Source organism: Xenopus laevis, chromosome 2S (assembly GCF_017654675.1).
Source record: "Xenopus laevis strain J_2021 chromosome 2S, Xenopus_laevis_v10.1, whole genome shotgun sequence".
Lineage (NCBI taxonomy): Eukaryota > Metazoa > Chordata > Amphibia > Anura > Pipidae > Xenopus > Xenopus laevis.
The window spans coordinates 133858856-133871964 of record NC_054374.1 but is presented as its reverse complement, the minus strand read 5'-3'; the positions used below and the strand labels follow the sequence as shown (position 1 = coordinate 133871964).

The 13109-nt window shown below is 39.6% G+C and overlaps 1 non-coding gene across 1 annotated transcript; it reads right to left on the bottom strand.

Moving 5' to 3' along the window:
- Positions 1 to 3351: 3351 nt before the first annotated feature.
- On the bottom strand, positions 3352 to 11978 carry letmd1.S. Its single transcript, XR_005965915.1, has 5 exons — positions 10396 to 11978; positions 9448 to 9634; positions 7863 to 8015; positions 6404 to 6513; positions 3352 to 4613 (listed from the first exon to the last, which is right to left on the bottom strand). It is a non-coding gene; the product is annotated as an LETM1 domain containing 1 S homeolog (transcript).
- Positions 11979 to 13109: the final 1131 nt, after the last annotated feature.

Sequence of the window (13109 nt, the reverse complement as noted above, 5' to 3'; positions counted from 1 at the left end):
CGGTTTCTGTCACATGACTCACTGAAACTTGTGTATTATAATAAATAAAGTACCTCCAGTTGCAAAACTTGACATTAGAAGTCACCTCGGAGTTCCATGACCTGTATAAAAATGCTCGGCCTTCAGTCTCGTGTTTTTATATGGTCATGAAACTCCTCGGTAACTTATAATATCCTTATAATTTACAAGAGGGAGTACTTTATTCATTATATACAGGTATATTGACACAAGTGAATGAAGTTTTCTTTTTGGCACTGGCTCTTTGAGGGTTATCCTCAAAATTGCCCCCATGCACATGATGTTCCCCCTCTGTGCATCTAAAGAACACCGGTTTCCTGGCTGTCCTGAACATTTCTTACAAAAGGGTATTATGTATTCGTTCTGCCTCGACAGGAACTGACCTTTTCATTAATAATAATGATGAAGACTATGAACTGTGTACCTGATCTTTTGTTTTACTTGAAATAATTGCTTTATGAAATAAGATGATCCCAGTGGGGGGGGGGTGGCCGAGCCTCAGCTTGCGTAACTCCAGCCACTAATGTGGATTCAGATGACTGACATGTGATGCGACTAAATATAATTGCACCAAGAGAATATTTGTACAAATCTGTATAGACTCCTTTCCTGTATCACTGCAGCAGAGATTAAATAACGGTCTATTTATCTGTACTTTCGTTAATCGTTGGAAAGCAAATGCCTCTGCAATTTGTCCAGAAAACCCACTATGAAGATACTCGACTGTATTGAACGATGAACTTTTTCGAGAAGGAGATCTGTTTGGGGTTGTGTATACTGTGTCCTCAAATTTTCAGATTCCTCCCATTTACTTCAACTGACAAGCTGATGATGTTGCTGTTTTTTACATTTTATTTAGTATTTCCCTTTGTTTTGTACCATCAACACCCCGTGACATGTCCCCAGTGAAGACTCCTGCCATTGGCATACAGAATGCTGACCTAGCTCAACTCCTCTTGCTCTGAATGTCTGCTTCAATGAATAGCCCAGCTCTCCTTCCTCACTGAATCCCATCATGCTTCTTCCCTCCCTCTCTTAATCTGTACTCGGTTTCCCATCATTCAGTGTAAGACCCAAAGCTTGCCATGCCTTTTTTTTTTGTTTTGCCTTTCCTAGGATTTCTGAATTGTGATAATTACGTATTTAAGAAAATATTTAAATGTAAAAATAAAAAACTATGCTGAAACCTTTATTAACATGTTTCATGTCTGGTGATATTTGTACAGGATTCGGGAATTGCTCTTACTGCTGTCTTTTGAAACACCATGCACCAAAATATAGAGCTGTGAAAAATAGTTGTGAAATTTCAGGAACAGATCTGTTTTAATGACAAGCGCAAAAGTCCAGTAGGTCTAGTACAGTCTTTGTTCCCACAAAGAAAATAGGTCCAGGTATAGTTACATCACTCAGAGTTTTAAAGGAGAAGGAAAGGTTAAAACTTTACCGGTTAGCCTTATCAGAAAGGTCTACCTAAATATACCAGTAAACCCTCAAAGTAATGCTGCTCTGAGTCCTCTGTCAAAAGAAACACAGCATTTCTTTCCTTCTATTGTGTCCACATGGGCTTCTGTATCAGACTTCCTGTTTTCAGCTTAAACCTCCAGGGCTTGGGCTTGAGCATGCTCAGTTTGCTCCTCTCCCCCTCCCCTCCCTGCTGTAATCTGAGCCCAGAGCTATAAGTAAGCAGGGAAAGACTCATGCAGGAAGTGATGTCACACCAAGCTAATACTGCAGCTGCTATCCTAAACAAACAGAGCCCGTGTCTAGAGCTGTTTATTCGGGTATGGTAAAATATACAGAATAAATATAGCATTCTAGCTTGCACTATTGCAGCTAATCTATTGGCAATAAAATGCCTCTGTAGCTTTCCTTCTCCTTTAACACTGCCAATATCTAGTCAACAGCAGTTAAATGCCACAGTCACTGGGCCGGAAGATAGCGCGAGTGAGCTCCTCTGTGCGGACTCTGCAACGAGGGGTAATTAAAGGATTAGGGGCATTTACAGGTGTCTTCACCTGTGCGGGGGGAGGGGGGCCATGTAGAGTAGGGGTTTTTATTAGTGTGGGGTTGAATTCTCATTTAAAGGAGAACTAAAGCCTAACTAAAGAAGTAGCTAGAAATGTTCATACATTATGTTTTGGGCTTCTGCAGTAAAGATCTGTGTCTCCAAAGATGCCCCAGTAGCTCCCCATTTTCTTTTCTGCTGATTCACTGCACATGCTCTGTGCTGCTGTCACTTACTGAGCTTAGGGACCCACTCACAATATACAGTACACATAGAATATAAATATCACAATATAAGGCTGATTAGTAATTAATACAGATAATTACTACATGACAGCTCAGAAACCAGTGCAACTAGCATCAGAATTTAACAATCGGCCATGTAGCATCATTTTATATTACAGACCAACCTCATTTTCTGCTTGACAACTCCTAAGATTAGCTTCTCATAGCTACTTGAAGCCCACTGAGCATGTGAGTGTCGCAGACACTTTCCAAGATGGTGACTCCCTGTCACAAGTTTGAAGTCCTACATTATTCCTGCTATTGAGAAACTGAAACTTTAGGCTGCTGCAATAAGTTCTGTATGTAAAATATGCAATTTTTAGCCACATTCATTTGTAGGGTTTAGTTCTCCTTTAAAGGAGAATTCAACCCCCCCCTATTAACCATTAATTACCCTACCCTACATAGTCTGCCCTCTCTGCTCCCCCCCCCCCCGCACAGGTGAAAACACCTGGAAGTGCCTCATATGCTTTCATTAGCTCTCATTTGCAGAGTCAGCGGAGCTCACGGGCGCCATCTTCCAGCTCTTCTGTAAACTTCCCTTCGGCAATTTCTGTCACTTTCGCCGCATGTGTAGAAGACTAGCATGTAACAATATGGAGATCGCTTACCGAAAAATACCAAAGGGCCAGAAGATGGCGCCCGTACGCTCCTCTGTGCTGACTCTGCAACTAGGGGTAATTAAAGCATATGGGGCATTTACAGTAGTGATGTGCTGGCAGACTCAATACCCGCGTCGGGCGGGTTTGGGCCGATCTTGCACGCTTCTTTCTGGGTCGTGGGCAGGTTGAGCTCTTCTTACTGCTCTCCCCGCCCGCGACCTTCGGAATGCCGGCTTCTGGGTTCAGTTTTCATAGACGTCAGGGCGAGCCAGCGCGGGTCTATAAGAGAGACCCAGAAGTGGTGGGAGGGCGAGTGTCGGCCAGGTGTGGGTCAGGAAAAGCCCGACCCGCACATCACTAATTTACAGTGTCATCACCTGTGGGGGGGGGAGCAGGGAGGGGGGACCATTTAGGGTAGGGGTTTTTATTAGTGGGGGGGTTGAATTCTCCTTTAAGGTGGTCATAGACCATGGCAGAGACTAGAAAGGGACAGACACTGCTTTCAATAGCAATACATACAGTACAAATAACAGACCATTGAAAATTTCTAATAAACATATATTTTGCCCCTATTATTATCCCTTTACTGTGTTCCCCATTTTAGGCCAATATGTATGTGAGGTTTTGCTGAGTTATCATACAGTGTATGCTCTGATCACCGACCACACAGCACAGAAGGGAGTCAGCCATGATGTACTGCATAAGATTGGCAATTCACAAATAAAAGAAAAGTACTTGGAAAGAATATTGCTGCCATGACTCTACTAAAGTTCCTTATCATATTTACAGTTGGAAGGTGTTCCAGATTATAAGCATGATCAGTACAGAATGAGAACAAGATTCAGGGAATTGTGGTCATTAAAAAAAAATACACAGTTGAGTTTACAAAAAACAAACAAAAGTAAATACCATTTTGTAAACAATAAACAGCTTTTCCACCAATAAAGCATACACAACCATGCATTGCCAAAGAAACATTCCATATAAAAAAAACAACTAAAAATAGGAAAACAAAAGTAGTTCCTGCGTAGCCCAAAGCACAATCCATATTCTCTATATGATATTCTTTACCCGCTGCCTTCAGTAACACACGCACAGCCATTTGGCTACAGATTCCATACAGAATTTCAGCAGCACTTTCACTATTTATAGTGGGAATATTTTTACTCTGTCAAGCAAATGGCCTTATTACAGAGCTCTGTGCATATGGCCGGATTGCATGCACTGCTAGCTTAATGCAAAAATATTCTCTTGCCTCATTCACACATAATATCCTCAGCAATTTCCCTTGGGTGGGATAAATATTACTATGCGCTGCTGCAGCTGCCATATTCATACCACTGAAAATGCGAAGGTAATATCTGGTGACTCCTGTGGAATTTTAACAACAACAAAACTCTTGATTGTTTGGTCTCTCTTGCTTCTAGGGTGCTTTTCTCTCTGCTTCAGTGAACAGGAACATCTAGGTCAGGTCTTTAGTGTAAGGTTGCCTTTAAGCAACCATAAAACAATATGAGAAACATAATATTCCAACCTGGCTGTTTCCAGCATCATAATGGACTTACTATGAGTTGGGATATCTGAAGGCCACAATTGTGCATGATAAATGCAGTCCCGATATAGTCCTCGATCACTGTTTTAAGGACTGGACGTAGTTGGCAGATAAGAAGACCATACTATGCAGTAATAACGATGCCTCAGACACTGAAATATAGAAAGTGGATGTTAACTTGAAACTTGAAAATTCTTAGAACATATACAGCCCAAGTTCTGGTAACAATAGTTGTTGAGATACAGCTGACTGCTTCACAGTAAAGCAACAGTAACACCAAGAAATATAACTTGCTGAAGGAAACACAACTTTAACCAGTGCAGGGAACCAGTACATTATATTTAAGCTATTTTGATACACTTTAATTTTTTGGTGCTACTGTTCCTTTAAATAAGGGGCCTTCAGAATTTTGCCATGTCTTCAGCTGCAGACCAACATATGATTAGGTCTCCCTTGGCTCAAAAAAAGTTGCAAGTATCTAAAAACATGAGCCTAACGGCCATTCATCAACAGTTCTCTGGATTTTCAAGACAGGAAATAAGAATTCTCCCCCATATGTTACCCAAATTTTCCTTTAGGCTGGGTCCCACTTTCACTGCTTTGGGGCAACCCCATAGAGACCAAGCCCCACAGTTTGGGAACCACTGATAATGCATGCTGCAATAGAACAGTAACTGCACTCTGGGTAATATGCACAAAAGAAAGACATAGAAACAGTAATCAAATGCAAATGTTACCAGTGCGTCTGGGTAATATGCAGAGCAACAATCCTACATGGTGACAACAATGTATGCAGATCAGTTGTAACTGTTGTGCCCCACCACTTTTGCCAGTGTATCCTTATCTTTCTACTGAAAAGCCAAAGCAGATCATTCTTAGGGGCAGATTTTTCAAAGGTTGAAGTGAAAATTAGAATAAAAAAAAAAAAAAAAAATTGAATTTCGAGCTAATTTTTGTGTACTTCGACTAGGTAATACTCCAAATTCGATTTGAATTTGAAAAAAAATCTAAACTAAAAACTAAATTTATGATGTACTGTCTCTCTAAAAATTAGACTTCAGCCATTCACCATCTAAAACCTGCCGAATTGCTGTTTTAGCCTATGGGGGACCTCCTAGAACCCATTTGGAGTCAATTAATGGACTTTGGAAAATCAAAGTTTTTTTTGGAAAAACTTTGAATCGAATACGATCGGATGCGCTATTACTTCGATTCGTACGATTCGACTTTGATTGAAAACAGACTTCTAAACCCAAAAAAAAAAAACTCCTTAGATTTTTTTTGATAAATTCCGATTGGTCTTTTTTAATTCGAGGTTCAGTTCAGTTCAAAAAAACTCCCATTACTTCTAAATTCGACCCTTGATATATCTGCCCCTTAAAGTATTTTTATTTAATTGGAAAGTAATCATTCATACCCAGTTTTTTCCAACCTGGCTCTCGTAAAAGTGATTGAGCTACAGTATATGTAAAAGTCTAAAAGTGGCCATAGATGTAGAGATCCATTCATTTGCCCACATTGAAGTGGGCGATATCGGGCTGATCCTAGGCCTAGGGCCCACAATCAGATCATAATGGATCCGATACGGGCGGTCGGATCGATGGACCGCATAGACGCACAGATGCGGCCGCGATCTGACGGGATTTTTTAACCTGCCCGATTGAGATCTTGCCGACTTTCAGCCAGATATCTTTAGGGGAAGCCTGTCGGATGGCCCCACACATGGGCCAATAAGCTGCCGACTCGGTCTATCAGCATCTTTTATCGGCCCATGTATGGGGGCCTTAAGAAATGCAAAAAGTCTGGAGCTTTAAAGAAAATCTCTTAGAGAGCTTTACCTGGCAAATGCTCTTCCAGTTAGATAGCTCTGGTTTAAAGATTATTTTTACATTGTACTACTGCAGTGTTAAAAAGTAAACAAACAGGTCTAAGATGTTCATACCTTTTAACCTGCTAGATAGCTGGAGCCTTGAGCCAGTAATTTAACCATGTCTTGCAGTTGCAGTCTTCCATACTAAGATGAGTAGAATTTATCCCTCGGATATAACAAGCCTGTAGAAAAAACAAACATGCAAATAACTTAGTCTGCATCTATATTGAACCATATCCATAGGCCTCTGGTACAGCGGGCATTTTAACTGGTCCTGTGCTTATGCAGAAAATGCAAGGGTCAAAATGTCCCTATCTGCCTGCAATGGCATATCATCAGCTACTGTGCTGGGGGGACCACCATTGAGAAACGAGCAACCTCCACACATTACATCTTGCACTAAAAATGATTAGTTGCTATGAAGCACATTTTGCACCTTAGGGCAAATTCACTAAAGGGTGAATTTTCGCCAGCGACCACTTTGCCCCACTTCACGCGCAAATTCGTTACCACTACACTAATTCACTAAAATGTGAAGTTGCTTCTCAGCAGCCGAACACTGGCGAAGTTTCACTAGAACTAATTTGTCAGCGTGATCATTTCTTAGCGATCTTTAGCTAATGTTCAATTCTGCCTAGTGAACCTTCGTTAGTACACTTACATATAGGTCAATTTGAATAGGGCGCGTACATATAGGTCATATATATATATGTCTTTATTAGAGATGTTGGTGCAAAAACAAATGTGGCATGCCCCTCAAATTGGTTAAAAAAAATTGTTAACACAAAAATCTTTAATAGTTACAACTTTTCAATGCAATCCCGCTTTAAAAAATGAAAAAACACCAGTTTTTTTTTAGAACTTTTATGACCTTTCAGCATACAGAATTAGGGATGCACCAAATCCAGGATTCGGTTCGGGATTCGGCCAGGATTCAGCCTTTTTCAGCCGGATTTGGCCGAATCCTGCTGCCCAGCCGAACCTAATCTTAATCGGGGAGGGAAATCACGTGACTTTTTGCAACAAAACAAGGAAATAAAAAATGTTTTTCCCTTCCCACCCCTAATTTGCATATGCAAATTAGGATTTGGTTCGGTATTCGGCGGAATCTTTCGCAAAGGATTCGGGGGTTCGGCTGAATCCAAAATAGTGGATTTGGTGCATCCCTATAACAGAATATGATGTCACTGACATAAGATTGAGGAGGATGCAGCTTCATCTTATCAGTTCGCCAGGTCTAAGGTGGCGAAGGAAACTCTGGCAAAAGAGTGAACGTAATGAAAAATAGGGTGCGAAACTGCGCTAGTGACGGTCCCTTTTACTAGCGAATTGTCCTCTATGCCTGTTAGTATAGTAGGTGCTGTGTATAGTAAGAAGTGTTATGCAATATTGATAAAAAGTTGCATTTGTGCACCTTTTTATTAGAACAATACAGTCCCTACTAAATGTAGAAAAAAACTAAAAGACACCATAAATTACAGTTTGGTTAAAATAAAGCAGTTCAGTTAAAATAAAGCAATGAATGCGTCACCTGCTTTAGTTCTTCCTCTGAGAGTTTATTCACACCAAGCTTGAGAAGAGCACAGTCAAGATTTTGTATCTCACATATATGGCTCCCAAGGCGCCGCTGCAGCAGGAAAGCTGGGAGGTGGGGAGTGAGGAACATGACGCGGCAAAGTGCTTTCTGTGGGAAACAGTGGGAGGGTCAGAGATTTCAGGTAAAAAAACCAAAAAAAACATTAACTGAGGATGCACTGATTATTCAAAATATAAAGATCGCATACTGAAATTTACACGTCCCTTTCAGGCATATACCGGTGGTTTTCTATTTACATTTACAGTCAAGTGCAAATATAGGTGCTTAATGCACTGTAAAATATATGTATTTAGATATTTGTATGTGTATATATTAACAGTGCAGAAATCTGTACTTGTTAAAGAAGATTGCAAGAGTTGTGTATTTATATGTGAACAAAAGGGATTGCTTGCTCTTTAAAAATGGGTGCAGAGTAACTTATTATGATACCGTATACCTAGTCAGTGACACAGGAAAGAATTTACACAAAAAAAAAACCTTTTGGTGCATATACAGTAGAAACCCCATTTTACATTTTTCAGGGGACCAGAAAAAAATGGTGTAAAATCCAGGGAAATGTAAAATCAGGGAAATGTACTATGCATAATACATAGGTGGGACCCGTCAACCGAAATTTTTTTTCCACATCCTATTTTATCACGTTATTCAAGCAAAATTAACTTTAATTACACTATAAATTATTTGAATCTTGTTTCCATACGTTTGGTATTTATAGCAAGCAGGCAGGAGCCATTTTGTGGCCACTGTTATTAAGGCAAGCCTTGCATCATCTCAGAATCTTGTTTGTGCACCAGAATGGGGGACCTGATGTCCATCCCCATGCACTGGTTACACAATTAAACGGTGAAGAGAATGTGTCGAGTGCAGTGACATCTAGGAAGTGCTGAATGAAAAGTGAAAGTCATTTTCTGCCCCGCCTCTATGCCTAAGGCATAGAGGAGGGGCAGGCAATAGTTGATTGACAGCTAAGAATTTTAATTGCGTTTACAACAGATATGAATGCTTTAATAAAAAAAAGAATGTGGATTTAAAAAAAATGGGCATTGCTGGTTGAATGGAAATAGAAATTGTACATATCGTATATGCAAGAATTAGATTATAACGCCTGAATGTGAAAAATGCTGCAATGGGGCTTATTTATAAACACTGGCCAAATTTGCACCTGGGCAGTAACCTATGGCAACCAATCAAAAGTTTGCTTTCAGTGTTCAACCGGCAGCTGCCTGTAAAAAGTCAGTTACTGATTGGTTGCTATGGGTAACTGCCCAGGTGCAAATTTGCCCAGTGTTTATAAATGAGCCCCACTGTGTATTAGCTAAATGGAATGTTCATAAATGGTGTCCATGGTGTGTCAGTGAAAGATCTCAACCATATGGTAACTTCACACAGAAATAGAACTAACTCAGTAATGCCTGCTGGGAGCTCTGCATGAGGATTTGCTAGAAAGGATTTGGAGTAAGTAGAAGGTTCTCTGCAGGCAAAACACAGGGTTCAGTGAAATGATACACCTGTGATATACCTGTGTGCACAGCTGGAACATCGGATTGCGGAGATTCCTTTCAGATAATTTAGGAATTGCTTTTAACAAGCCTTCCAAGATTTCGGGGTACGCCTCAACTCTCATTCTGTGATAAATATCCATGAATTCTTCCTGCTGCTTTGGGGTCCAGAAGTACCGAATTAACAGCTGCCGAGGAAAGAAATACCTTAAAGGAGAAGGAAAGGCTAAAATGAAGTAAGCTTTATCAGAAAGGTCTATATAAATACACCAGCAAATCTTCAAAGTAATGCTGCTCTGAGTCCTCTGTCAAAAGAAACACAGCATTTCTTTCCTTCTATTGTGTACACATGTGCTTCTGTATCACACTTCCTGATTTCAGCTTAAACCTCCAGGGCTAGGGCTTGAGCATGCTCAATTTACTCCCCTCTCACTCCCTGCTGTAATCTGAGCCCAGAATTATGAGTGAGCAGGGAGAGACTCAGGCAGGAAGTGATGTCACACCAAGCTAATATGGCAGCTGCTATCCTATACAAACAGAGGGAGATTTTAAGCGGTTTACTCAGGTATGGTAAAGCATTCTACAGAATAAATATAGTTTTCTAGTTTGCACTATTGTGGCTAATCTACTGGCAAAAAAAAAATGGTCTCTTTAGCTTTCCTTCTTCTTTAAAGAAAACGCAGAAAGAAGGCTTATTTTTTAGCCACTTGTGAGAAACAGAGTATACATCCAATAAACTGCTACTGCAAAGCAGATACAAAGCCTTTGCAAATTGTGCTGCTTACCCATCATAGCTCATTCACATCACATTGTGGATTTTAGTGGAGGATTGTTTTATTGGCCTGAAGTATCACTCCCTTGTGGACCAGTGCAGGCTGGCCCATAGCAATTAGCCCCAGAATGCCAACTCAGCCATTCTTATAATTCTGCACAGTCCAAATGAGACAGAATAAATGAGTTGTACTTACATCAGGACAAAGACAAGGTAGTTGTCAAAGGGTGGAATGGAAATGAACACGACCGGGCAGCTTTTATAATATCTCTCCGGAACTGAAAGAGGGAAAAAGTGTTGGAGAAAACAGAAAAAATGGGCATATTTTTAACTGTATGTGGAATAAAAGTACAATTTTTCTGGCAAATAACTAAGCCATAAAATAATTTCCTTCTATCATGTCATTTGCAGCAATGGCAGTCTCTATTTACATAATGGCCCAGTGGAAGGCACACAGAACCTCCAGTAGGCCAGCTGCCAATTCATCCATAAATGGGGGGAATCATTCTTAATGACCCCAAATTGCCTGCCAGGTGACTCAGAAAGGGTGACTATTTTTAAGTATTGAAGTGGATTAAGAGGATGTTGTATATTTACTTTACCTCTAGCACTGTATTACTGATTCCACTTGCAGTTTAACACTTGTATAAGTAACACCTTTCTTCTGAACGGACTGGCCACAAGCCCTCTTGTCTCCATCCACAGGAGGAGATGTAGGTGATCCATAGAATTTACAATGGCATACCATCAACATATGCTAGCACTGGCTTTCTCAGGTCGAAAGGTATAGTGGCCATTTAAAAAATATTTAAAAAAATACAGTTTTTTTTCCATGCCTACATTTATCAATGAGAGGGCAAGTGACAGTTTTAACCCCAAGTCTACCATCTGAACCTCAATAATGTTTCATCCTTTATTACTCACCAAGCATAATAAACAATGCTGGGCAATATGCATTGCTATTGAGCTGAAGCCGGTTAGCACAACTTTAACACCACATTGTAAAATTAAAGGTGTATTATTTTTGTCAACCCTGCTTTATTATATTTGAATCTGTACTTGACATTGTTTGTTTACCTTATCTTCAATTCCTTTTTCTTTCCTTTTTGTTTATTGTAAAATTTCTTTGTGTATATTGAAAACAAATAAAAACATTTGTGAAAAAAAAAAAAATTAAACGTGTAATAAATGTGTAGCCAAGTGTAAATAATATTTGGTTGAACCGCAAAATGAACGGAAGCCCGCCATTGCCCCTTTTAGTCATAATATTCTCAATGACTTATGTCTTTTTTTTTTTTTTCAAACATAGCTACTATTTAACTAAAATACTATTTAACAGTTGCCTGTGAGGACTCAGGGGCATGCTACAATAAAACACCAGAGGTTAGAGAATAACATCAGGCTTTTAACAAAATGATTGTTATCGGTGCCAGAAAATAGTCAGTGAGCTATTCTATTACTCAATGTTTATCCCTTAGAGGAATAAAGCGGTAAACAAAAGCAGGTCTTTTAAAACATCTGACTTTATTTAGTATAGTATTGTATATGCATTATTTATGTGCATGCTCCATGCTTAATTCTCTATTCCTCCCCCCCCCCGTAACCATTAGCAATAATTCATCCCTTTGCTGCAGGTATCGTATGTTCCACCCTCAGGCACATCTTCACTATGATCTAACACTGGTACTGAATTAAATATTTAGCTTTATGTGAAAGCAGTCATGTCACTTTTTTTTCCCAAAACACTTTTCAACTTTAAACACTTTTTACCTTTCTGTTAACTTTTAGTATGTTATAGAATGGTCTTCATTTTTTCTTTTTTTATATTGTTTTTGAATTATTTGCCTGGCCCCATCTAAAAAAATAAATGCTCTGTAAGGCTACAAATGTATAGTTATTGCAACTTTTTATTACTCATCTATCTATGCAGGCCTCTCCTATTGATATTCCAGTCTCTCATTCAAATTAACGCAAGGTTGCTAGGGTTATTTGGACCCTAGTAATCAGATTGCTGAAACTGCAAACTGGAGAGCTGCTGAATAAAAATCACAAATGAAGACCAATTATCTCAGAATATCCCTCTGATTAGCTTCCTGTTGCTTTCTGCTCACCAGAAATAAATCCCTTTTTTCAGCTGCTTTCCATGTTTTTGATCATATTCCCAAAAGTTTAATGTGATCAGCTCAGTGATCCAGGAGCAGATTCTGAACTGTTACAATTTGCTACATTTAGTTGATACATTTAGTTGACCCAATCCAACACAGTTTGGAGAATAAAAAAACATGATAACAAATCTTCTTAAAGGAGAAGGAGGTACACAGACTGAATGTGCCCATCCAAATTTCCCATCTGATATATATTTTTGCTAGGCAGAGTTCTAGGGTGTAAAGCAAATACCAGTATGGTGTGTATTATCTTTAATATTTAGGGCCATCGCGTACAAGGTACTTATATTTTTTAAATGGACTGTATGGGACATGGCCTTTTCAGATAACTTACCCATACCTGTAACTGAAATCAAGTGGACTAAATGTTCTTCAGGACTAACTTACTTCCCATACAACGAGCATTAATGGGGGGGGGGGGCTGGTGCAAACTTAGCATTTGGGCAAAGTTAAAACATTTCCAGACAGTTCAGGGATCCATAGGATACAGTTGAATATGACCTCTGTAGCTGCTTGAATAATAGACAGATAAAACATGTCAGATAATATATTTTTAACATGCAACTGAAATCTTACAAAGGATGTAACTATCCAGCCTAAAAACCCCCTTTTTTGCATGTGTTGCACCACCTCATAAGACCCCCTTTTCCCCAGGGCCCACATGGTGTGTCTGCACCCTCTGTAGTTACTGCATTGCTCACAAATAAAGACAATTTTCATCTTGAGTTTTGCTTTTATTCATTTC